Source organism: Chrysochloris asiatica, unplaced genomic scaffold, assembly GCF_000296735.1.
Source record: "Chrysochloris asiatica unplaced genomic scaffold, ChrAsi1.0 scaffold00073, whole genome shotgun sequence".
Lineage (NCBI taxonomy): Eukaryota > Metazoa > Chordata > Mammalia > Afrosoricida > Chrysochloridae > Chrysochloris > Chrysochloris asiatica.
Genome location: NW_006408591.1, coordinates 10,123,656 through 10,135,929, shown reverse-complemented (window position 1 = coordinate 10,135,929; position 12,274 = coordinate 10,123,656). Strand labels below are relative to the sequence as shown.

Below are 12,274 nucleotides of genomic sequence, written 5' to 3'. Positions count from 1 at the left end.
GCAAATACCTTTTAAACAACAGAAAAGATGATAATACCTATGGATCTCACCAGATGGCATGCATACAAATCAAATTAACTACATTTATGGGAAGAGACTGTGGAAAAGTTCAATATCATCAGCAAAACAAGACCAGAGGCTGACTGAAACAGACCATCGATTGCTCATATGCAAGTTCAGGTTGAAGCTAAAGAAAATTAAAACAAGTCCATGAGTGCCAAACTGTGACCAAACTATGATCTTGAGCATATCTCACCTGAATTTAGAGACCATCTCAAAAACAGATTTATTCCATTAGACAGTAATGACTGAAGACCAGAAAATCTGTGGGATGACATCAAGAACATCATCTAGGAGGTAAGTAAACTGTCATTTAAAAAAAAAATAGGAAAGAAAAGACCAAAATGGAGCAGACAGTGTTTCCTTCTGTGGTGCATAGGCATGCTATGAGTCAGAACCAACTTGATGGCACCTAACAGAAACAACTAGTTGGATAGAGACTGGAGAAACCCTGAGACTGTGATCCATGGTCACCCTTCATGTCTGGAACTGAATTCACCTCTGTGACTCAATTTTCAGGCAAACAATAGATACATCTACAAGAGGAAGAATACCACTAGTGAAGTATGAACACCTTAGAATTTCCAACCATTTGAGATCAAAGGAGCAGCATTTACCCAAGGACAAATTCCGAAGAGTTAGGAAACAACAAGGAATGAAAACAAGTACCACAGGAAGGAAGTAGAATAAATTATGCTATATTTATTGAGATTATAATCAATGAAATGAAAAAAAAAAATGTATATGAATTGTTTAAAGTTAAATTGATGATCTGCTATGTAAAATTTTACCCAACTCACAATAAAAAGCTAAAATAAATATAAATAACAAATAAATTTTAAAAGCTTTCTCCTACTTCTGTCCGTCTGAGGAGAAGCAGTTTATCCCTGGGGTTTCTCTCCCAAAGCTGAACACACCAAAAGAAAAGTAGGGGGTGTTCCTCATGGGATGATTATGTGTAAACATGGAGAATCCATGATTCTCAGTAGTTTAGCAGACATTGGATTGGCTGTGAAAGTGATCAGCCAATCAGTTGAAAGGGGGAATTTTCTAGAAAATGCAGCCTACCTTCAGAATATAAGTGGATGTTCTAGAAAAGCTCACTCATTCTTGACCACTCTTCTATCACCTGATGTTTGCAGGCATAAGACTGCAGAAATCTCTTGCCTACTGACTAACAGATTCTGAATTTGTTAGTCCCTGCAATCTTGTGAACCAATAGAACTCTCCAGACTATCACCTGACTTAAGAATTTGGTACTGGCCAGCATCCACAATAGCTCAAGACATTTCTCTGAAGTGGTTATTATTTTTAGGTGCTGTTGAGATGGTTCCAGTGGTTACAAACCGGGCTGTGAACCGCAAGTTCAGCAGTTCAAAACTACCAGCTGTTCCACGGGAGAAAGATGAGGCTTTCTGCTCCGGTAGAGATTTACGGCCTCGGAAACCCTATACAGGGTCGCTATGAGTCGGAACCGACTCCACAGCACACTACCACCACCACCATTAAGATGGTTCCAATTCAAACGTATCTTATGTACAACAGAGCAAACAACTGATAGTCCCGTGCCATCCTCACAATCATTGCTAAGTTTGAATACATTGTTGTTGCGATTGTTGTCAATCCTCTAATAAAGGTCTTCCTTTGGTTTGATTACCCTGTACTTGCCAAGCATAATGCCCTTCTTCAGGGACTAGTACCTCATGATTAAATGTCCAAAGTACCTCAGAAAAAGTCTCACCATTCTCACTTCTAAGGAGCACTCTGGATATAATTCTTCCAAGATTGTTGTTGTTGTTAGGTGCCATTGAGTCGGTACCAACCCATAGCAACTTTATGCACAGCAGAACGAAACACTACCCAATCCTGGGCCAACCTCACTACTGTTGCCATACTTGAGTCCATTGATGCTGCCACTTGGCCAATCCATCTCATTGGGGGTCTTCCTCTTTTTCTCTAACCCTACACCTTACCAAACATGATATCCTTCTCCAGTGACTGATCACTCCTGACAATATGTCAGAAGTATGAGAGACAAAGTTTGGCCATCTTGGCCTCCAAGGAGCATTCTGGCTGCACCTCTTCCAAAACGGATCTATTGGTTCTTCTGGCAGCCCATGTCACTTTCAATATTCTCCTCCAACACCATAACTCAAAAGTATCAATTCTTTCTACAGTCTTCCTTATTCACTGTCCAGCTTTCACAGTTCTTGAAAATACTATGGCTTGGATCAGGCACACCTTAGTCCTCAAGCTGACATCTTTGCTCTTAAACACGTTAAAAAGGTCTTGTGCAGCAGATTTGCCTAATGCAATACGTAGTTTGATTTCTTTACTGCTGTTTCCATGAGTGTTGATAGTTGATCCAAGAAGAATGAAGAATACATCTATCTTCCAAGATAGATGTGTTAATTCTTCTGACAACACCATAATTCAAATGAATCAACTCTTCTTTGGACTTCCTGATTCATTTTCAGTTTCAACATGTTTGAGGCTATTGAAAATACCTTGGTTTGAGTCGGCATACATTTACCCTTGAGGTGACAGATATACTTTTCAACACTGTAAAGACATCTTTGCAGCAAATTTGTCCAAAACATCATTTGATTTATTGAATTCTGCATCCATGAGCATTGATTGAAATTTTTGACAATTTCAATATATTCTCCATTTTTCATGGTGTTTGTTATTGATCCAATGGTTACAATTTTTGTGTTTTTTTTTTTAAGTGTCATCTATGTACTTCACTTAATCAGTAAGTGCTTTAAAACCTCTTCACTTTCAGCAAGCAGGGTTGTACAATGCATTTCATATGTTGCTAATGAGTTTTCCTCTAATTTTTATGCAACTATTCTCCACATAGTAAACCACCTTGGATTATTTGCTCAACATATAGATTGAATAAGTATGGTAAAGGACACAACTGTGATGTTTACCTTTCCTGATTTTAAAACACCCAGTATCTCCTTGTTCTTTTTGAACGATGGCATCTTTGTCTTTGTAGAAATTCTGCATGAGAACAATAAAGTTTTCTGGAATTCCCATTCTTCATGTTATCCATAAATTATTATAATCCATAGAGCTGAATTTTTTTTTGCAGTTAATAAAATGCAGATAGACATTTTTCTGATATTTTCTACTTTCAGCCAAGATTCGTCTGACATCCACAATAATATCCTGCATTCCATGTCTTCTGAATCTAGCTCAAATATCTGGCAGGTCTCTGTTGTTGTACCATTGCAACCATTTAAAAAAAATAAATATTCAGCATAGTTTTATTTGCATTGATATTAATTGTATTGTTTCATAATTGCCACATTCAATTGAATCACATTTTCCTTGGAATTGACACAAATATGGATCTCCTCTAGTCAGTTGGACAGGTAGATGTCTTCCAAATTTCTTTGTATAGAAAGAAACATATAAAGAAGGTTCAAAATGTTTGTGAAATATTTTTATTATTTTTTATTTCCATTTTCCCATGAACTTTTTAATGCTTTGTTGTTTGTCACTGGTTTGGTTTCTCTAAAACTCTCAAAATAAGATATGGCGTTATTTCACCCTAAAACCTGGGAGAAAAGAGAAAGTTTGGCCCTATTGACTCAGCCATTTTACCTTGTTTAAGGATTTCAATTAAATCATGGTACCAACCATTCTTCCCATAGTACTCTCTACTCAGTTGAGCTGGATAATTCATTGGAATGGCCACACGGACCTCAGACACCAGACTCATAGTTATGGGGTTTATTAGGGAAGCTAACAGTTTAATGCAGGTTCATAAATACACAAGGCACAGTTTTTCTGTTCAGGAAAACCTTTCCTTAGATAGGCTCCAGGCAGGTCTCTCTCTGCCCAGTCAATGAATCAGTGTTACAAAGATCTTTTATGGCTGCTGATAAATGCTCACAGGACACACCACTCCACCATAATCCTCAGCCTGAAGGCACTCAGCTGTAGCTCTTTGGGGCCCAAGCCTAGTTCCTTTACTTAAGTGCCTAGAGGTACCCCACTCTGCAAGTAAGCTGCCTGCCCAAAGTCACTCAGCCTTACTTGCTCCATGGGCAGGGAGGCCCACCACTCTGTCTCATGCTCTGATTCTTGGTTCTGCTGCTATTGTTTCTCTGCCACTCCTCTGGTGTCACAGCTTTCTGTCCCTGGTGGAGGAGGTCCAATAGATGTGCTCCACTTCTGGCTCTTCAGTGGTAGTGAGACTCAACACCTCCTGCTTCTCAGATGGCTCAGTGTATACCTATGTTTTTAAAAGTTTAACATTTTTTTATTATTACAATTAACTTTATTAACATCCACAGATGAATCCTGTCATCCTATCAGTATTTTTTCTCACCTTCTCTTAGCTAGACCCAGCTGGTAAAAATATTGCTTGGTGGGATTTACAGACAATTGCTAGAAGGGACATTAAATAATTTACTACACCAGAGAGATACAGAAAACAAGCTTAATGCATGAGATCATTGTTCTGTGGCATTCTGAAGACAGGTAAAAAATTATCTTTCAATGTGTGAATATATGTTCATATTTAGCATCAAAAACCCTGGACCATAGTATGACAGGTGCAGTGAATTATTTGATATGATTGCTCTATATAGTCTAAGTTGTTGTTGTTGTTAGGTGCCATCGAGTCGGTACTGACCCATAGCGACATTATGCACAGCAGAACGAAACAGTGCCCGATCCTGGGCCAACCTCATTGCTGTTGCCGTGCTTGAGTCCATCAATGCTGCCACTTGGTAATCCATCTCATTGGGGGTCTTCCTCTTTTTCTCTGACTCTCCACTTTACCAAACATGATATCCTTCTCCAATGACTGCTCCCTACTGACAATATGTCTGAAGTATGAGAGACGAAGTTTGGCCATCTTGGCATAGTCTAAGCAGCTCCTACCAAATGACTGGGTGGGACCATGAAAATAGTATGTATGGAACTTTAATGTGAGGACTAGTCATTTTTTCCATCCTTCAGGTTTTAAATGAGATATCTCAGAAATGAAAAAGAAGGATCTCACAACAAACAAGAAAGAAGAACTTCTTAGAGTTCATTTAGACCTTGTAATCCCTGCACAATGTACCACCTCAATCAAGGATACCAGAGGAGTGGCACATGTTAGTAAAAATCTAGCAGCAGCAAAACCAAGAAGCAGAACATCAGAGAGAGAACACTTAGTACCTTCAGGCAGGAGATGAAGTTGTTGAGTAGATTGCCAGCAGTTAATTGGGTTGGGTAGACTTTCTTATGCACAGAGTTAGAGCTGAATGCCTTTGGGTTTAGACTTACTTAAGGCAAAGTTGAGTACTTTGGGGCATTTACTGAAAGTGCTAAAGGAGTTTTGAAGCACTTTCCCAAGCAGGGCAGAAGTCATGGCCATGTAGCTGAGAGATTGGCAGGCGCCCACACCAATGAATTTTTGAAACTCAGTAGAGAAGTAGATAGTGCTGCAGGGGATACATTTTGTGTCAGAATTGGTAAAGGAGGGAAGACGGTGAAAGCATGAGTGTCCTCTGTCTCAGAGGAACTGACCAAGAGTGTTGCTGATGGTAATTAGCATCCTTCCCCTTTGTGAAATCAGAGAAGGCCAGGCATAGCTCCTATGCCATTCTTATAATGACTAATTTGTTTTCGTATATCAGGAGTTGGAAATAAACTATGCAGGAAAGTTCTCATGGTGCTGCCCATGAGATATAGTGGGGAATTGGACAGTTTGTACTTCCAGGTAAAGCATAAATTGTGGAGAGTTGAGGGTGCACCCAGTCAAAGGTGTAGTTCAAAGCCTCGTTCTTCCTAAAAGAGCAGAGGGGCTATTACTTTGCTTTGTAGTATTAATTATGATTACAGAGACACAAAAATAAAAACTTAAGGATTTACAAGAAGCAGCACTCCCATATTAAAGATAATGATATCGTCCCAGGATTATACAGGGGTAAATAGCAAAGCCCAAACACAGCACATATGTATGCTCTTAACCTTCAGATATACCCTGGGAAGTGAACAAAGGCAAGGGCAGTGAACAAAGACGGTGACATCTATAGGTAGAGATATCAGAGAACCTGTGTAACACCCTAGAGCTCTATTGGGGAATGAAAGGGATCTGGAGGAAGGGGTTTCAGTGGCTTGACCAACTTTTAAATATTTTGACCAATTATGAATTTACAATTCAAAGAGCTCTAGAGTGTTCACAGAAAAGCCTTAGGATATATCTTGGACAAGGAAGAGGAATGAATTTCAACTACCACTTCCTGACAAGTGTTTTAGAAAATATAGCTGAAGGATTGTATTTTTACATATAATTTTTACATATTTATTACTACAACTAAAAATATACATTATATAAGAGAAAAACCTAGAGTAAAAATAAAATGTAAAAATAAATAATGAGTACTTTTGGAATTGGGGAGGGAGTTATTATTAGCATCTTTTCCTATCCATATTCTGTATCTTCATAATGTTAAAAATTTTTTACATTAAATGTATATTACTTTTATATCTGAAGAAAAATAAGATGGTTTTATTTTGTATTATTTCATGAAAAAGGAAGAGCAGCAAAATAATTCAGAATGTAAAAATTTTTAAAAAGAAAAAACATAAGGTGCAATGTGAAGGACATAAGAGGAAAATAGCCACTTTCTTATTACTTGGAAGAAGAGGATTCAAAAAGAACAAAGCATCTCATTGACAGGCCTAACTGTAGACATGGGGGGTTATTGTGGGGTGTGGGTGGAGAAATTTGGAATCATAGGCATTTGTTTTATCTGTCGCACATCTTTCTTGATGGAAGTACAGAGAATTTGCAAGCCAGCTACTACTGAAGACTGGCCAAGTAAAATAGAGACACGCAGGAACCAGCTATTCCCCCTAGGAACTCAGTCAATTAAATTCAGCCTGGAAGGGATCTAATCTAATATCAAAGAGACTGTCAGGGGATCAGTTCCCCAGAGTTTAGGGTTAATGATGTAGAGCATGGCAGTCTGGCCAGGAGCAGAGAAAAAGAAACCTCACCAAGATCAGGTGTAACTAAAAAAGACCAAAATAAAATAAAATAAGCATTTCCCAGAGTAATGGAAGACCTTGGGCAAAACCTTCCTAAGAATGTCACACTATCCTTGGCTTTTAGCAATCTTTAAGGTGTTCAGCTATCCAAGATTTAGCAAGTTTTACTGTAAATTGTTTTCTGAGCCTAAAATTATATTAAGCATAAAGACTGACCTTTGGGATTTTAATCAAGTAGACCCCAAGTAAATCCCTCTCCCACCCAAAGTACAACTAGAAGCATCATATTGCTTCTTAGTTTTTGTATAAAATAGGTTTGAAAGGAAAATCAGTCAAAAAATTATATCTATATGCTTGACTGTCTTATGAATATTGGTTTTCCTTGCCTACTATTGTAAAATAGACACTTGAGTGGGAAGAAAGGACTATCAGGAAACATGATTACCAAAAGTTTGTAAGCAGTCTTCAGCCTATAAATGATTGGAACACCTAAAAGGGGTTCTAGAACATGCCGAGTGAAATAGGCCTCTTGCGGAGTCTTTGCAGTGTATAGGACCTTAGGTGGAAGCCTGAGGTCCATCCAGAATCTTCTAAGGTGGGACATTCCCACTAGAAAGGACAAGCAGACTAGTCTGTAACAGCTAGAGCAACAAAAAATACATCTTCAAAGAAAGACCAGTAGGAAAAACCCAAAACAAAAATGACACTATCATTTTCTATTACAAGAAAAAGCAAGTTGTTCACCGAGGAGTCATCAAGGCAAGAAAGCAAGTTCTGTCAGGACAAACTCCCCTCCAAGGCTGAAACTCAAAAATAACACATGAGCAGACATGTAAGCTTGCTGGTAACCACATTGGTCTACTGGTGAGTAGAAGAGGGGGAAAGACAGCAATGAAGAAATGGGTTGAGTTCAACAATGTTCCATAGACTCCAGTTGACCTAGAGATGAGAAAAAGAAGAGGAAGGGCTGTTTGGTTTGAAGTGTGGTGAAACTTGGGGATTCCTGAGCCCACAGACAAGGACATAGTCACAGAGGGCTAGAGCTGAGAGTGAAGCTTTAAATTGATATGAAGTGAGGGGAAACACACAAGAACACTCAAACTTGCAGATAGCACCTATTTGACCTAGCCTCAATGGCTTGATAATCAGAACTCAACTAAAGAAAGATTTTTAAAAAAAACAACATTTTTTTGATAAAGGAAACAAGTGTAAATTTGCTACAATTTGATGAACTTGACCTATACTTATGGATTTAGTAATTAAAAATACCAACTGAGAGGGAAGGAATCTTAACATCAAGTATCAATGCTATCCCTTCTGTATACAGGGTTAATAGGGATGGGCAACTTAGACATTGGCTACCTAAAATGAGGGGGCAATAAAGGCACAAAGTGATTGGTTTACAAGTTTTCAAGAGGGAGTTTAGTTTAAGAGTGGGTGGGGGAAGATAGAGTCTCCACTGAATAGTTTTCATATTGTCTAGACAGGTCTGGCGAAAAGAGATGGGGATAAGATTCTTATGATTCAATAGTAAGTAATTGTTATCATGATTAATTGTGACAGTCACAACTGTAAATGTTTTGTAACAAAAAATGGGGGAGTAGTTAATCTTACAGTCCAGAAACAGAGGTCCCTAGGATCATCAAGGGAAAAGAGCACAAGCAGAATGCAGGACCTTATCCAGAGAAGCAGTGACACCAGAGATGAAGGCAGAGATGAGGTAATGGAGACAGGGAGCAGTTGAGGACTCTAGACTCATGGAAAGAGAGGGATTGAGTGCTGAGGGCCAGGAGTCAGACTTTCAGAATATACCCTTTGGTTATTTAAATTATTATATATCCCTGAGTGTTTTTGTGTACATTCCCCCACATGACCCCCCCCCCAAAAAAAAGAGGAAATGGAAACAAATACTGTTGAATGATAATGCATACAGGAGATTGTAATCAGTGCAATTAAACAATGAGTGTAAAATCAATGTTCTCCCTTGTAAACTATCACTCAATTCACAATGAAAACCTTAAAAAAAAAAAAAAATTGTATCTAGAAGTTTGAGTGTGAGTTAATTGCCTGCTAGACTATTGTCCACTTTAATAAAAATCAGTGACCAGTGCAAATAGAACTCAAAATGCTGATCTTCCTGTCTATTGTCAATAGATCTTTATCTAAAGGACTGTGAATTTCTAAAATCAATCTGCCCAGGTTTCACAACCTGACTGATATGATCTGAGAATGAAATAACTATCACCAAATCAAATATATGGCATCTTCAAAATTTCCTAAAATTAATAAATAATCCACCTTTTTTATTTCATAATTTTTAATTTCAGCAATAAGGTAGATTATCCTGAAAAGTCTCCCTACCTGAAGGACAGTTCTTTTCACTCCTTTATCTTTCCTTCCCCTTCCTAGTCACAGCCCAGAATTTACTCTGATAATTAATACTTCATAAAACCATGATGCTCTTTAAATCTTTGACCTCCATTATACTTTTCATTTTATTTAAACTTAGATTACTTAACTTTTTCATGATCAGAAATATTAATAATAAAATAGGAAAGGTTTATGCAAACACAAGGGCTATGACTTTGCTGATGGGTCTCTCATAATCTCTATAATCAGAAACACAAAAATAAAATTTTAAAGTATCTACTACAAGAATCTAGAAGCCCTGGTAACTTAATGGGTTATCAATTGGGCTGTTGATCACAAAGTCAGAAGTTTGAATCTGTTAGCTGCTCCCCGGGGAGAAAGTTGAGGCTCTCTGCTCCCATGTGATTTATAGCCTTAGAAACCATATACAGGGTCACTATGAGTCAGAACTGACTCAGTGGCAAACAGCAATCACCATTACAAGAACCAGCACTCTCCCCACCTTAAAGATGAAAACATCTTCCCAGGGCCACTCACATAGTATACAGCAAAACCCAAACACAACAGGTATGCATGGTCTTAAACTTCAGATATATCAAGGGGAAATACAACAGTGAGAATTGAGGTCTTTTGTTAATTTTGATTGGGCTTACTCTTTTTGATGAAAATCAAAACATAAACAATTCAGAAATAGAGCTGCAATAGGCCTTTTGGAGGTAGAATGAAAAAAAATTAAAAAGTGTATTCTCCAAAGCTGTCATGGAAGTCTTACTATTACTTAAAGTTTAATGGCTCTTAAAGTACTAGTGAGAAGAGAAAAAAACTACCTTTCCCTTAAGAAAAAAAAAGTGTTAATTCTTCTTGAATGTCATTCAGAGACTCAAAGAGCCAGTTTACTCTATGGTTCTTTAGTGGCCTCTAAAATTTAATGGACCTTTCAGAAATTGCTACTTACTACCTGATACTGAGGTCCAGGTTTAGGCATGTAAAATAAAGAAAACAAACAAAACAAAACAAAATACAGGAATGGAAGCATTTGCACTACTAAATAAAAATGAGAATTAGGTTTGCTGGAGTACTGGTGTGGCATTGTAGGATAAAGCATCGAACCCCAAGGTCAGTTTGAACTGCATGATTGGTGGTTCAAACTCACCAGCGGCTCTTCAGAAACTTTGCACAGGGTTGCTGAGTCAGAACCGACTCGACAGCACTTACAACAGCAACAATGAGGTTTGCCATAGTATCTAATTCATAGGGTATCAATGGATTTAGCAAGTTACACTTATTTAATACTTAACTATATTTCATGTGGGAAAAGGACGTGGCAATTGTCTGTTGTATAGATTTCAGCCTTGAAACCCTATGGGGCATTTCTACTTTGTCTTATATGGTTGCTATGAATCATAATCAGTTCGACAGCAGTGCATTTGGTTGGTTATATGCCACATACTAGACATATTAGCATATTTAATTCTCACAAGAATCCTATGAGATTAGCTCCACTTTATAGAAGGAAAGTGAGACTTACAGAAATTAAATAACTGGTCCAACACTTTTCCACAGAGGAAAACTCATGGACACATACACATAAAAACTGCTGAAATCACTAAGCATTTTTGTTTCTAGACTACTTCCCAAGGGCCAAACAGTCACTGTACAACTCAAGATTTGAGATTGCAATTCAAAAATGCATATTACAACCGGAGCTCAGGAACACAGTTAACTCCAACCACAAGATTCAGATTAAACCGCAAATAGCATGGAAAATTTAACAAGGAAAAACCACAATCAATTAATATTAATAATCTCACATGAACATTATAAAACCATATTTATGAGATTCAGAAGCACAGACTTTTAGGGTCATGAATTCAGAAGTTTTTTCATGGCTATAGATCAAGGTCTGATTAATATGAAACAAAACCATTATATTCATGTCCTCTTGTTTGGTAATCCATCATGTAAATGCAAATGTATTGTGGAGCATCAGAGCAAAAAGAGCAAAACCCCCAGTGAGATGGACTGGGAAAATGGCACCATCAATGGGCTCAAGTGTGGAGCAATTGTGATGTGGACCCAGGACCAGGCAGTGTTTCGTTCTGTTGTGCAGAGGGTCACTGTAAGTTGGAACTGACTCCATGGCACCTAACAACCACAACAGGGACAACCAAATAATACCACTATTATTCAAATTTATGCACCAACCACTAAGGCAAGTGAGGATGAAATAGAATAATTCTACCAACTTCTTCAATCTGAAATTGATTAAACTTGCAATAAAAATGTATTTATCATTACTGATGATTGGAATGCAAAGGTTTGGAAACAAAGATGAATGATCAGTAGTTGAAAAATACAACCTTGGTGATAGAAATGATGCTGGAGATAGCATGATAGAATTCTGCAAAATCAATGATTTGTTCATTTCTAAAACTTTCTTTACACAGCATAAGAGATGATTATGCACATGGACCTGAACAGATGGAATATACAGTAATCAAATTGACTATATCTGTGTTAAGAGACAGTGAAAAAGCTCCATAATGTCAGCCAAAACAAGGCCAGGGGCAGACTTCAGAACACACCATCAATTGCTTATATGCAAATTCAGACTGAAGCTCAAGAAAATGAAAACAAGCCCATGAGAGCCAAATTATGACCTTGAATATATCTCACCTGTATTTAGAGATCATCTGAAGGACAGATTTAACTGTCCTTAAGATAAAATAAACACTAAAGACTGAAGACCAGAAGAGTGTGGGATGACATCAAGAACATCATACAGGAAGAAAGCAAAAAGTCATTAAGAAGACAAGAAAGACAGAAAAGATTAAAATGGATG

At 37.7% G+C, this 12,274-nt stretch overlaps 1 pseudogene; it reads right to left on the bottom strand.

Annotated features, from left to right (window-relative positions):
• The window catches only part of LOC102833019, a 13,654-nt pseudogene extending 9,861 nt beyond the window's left edge, over positions 1-3,793 (bottom strand).
• Positions 3,794-12,274: the final 8,481 nt, after the last annotated feature.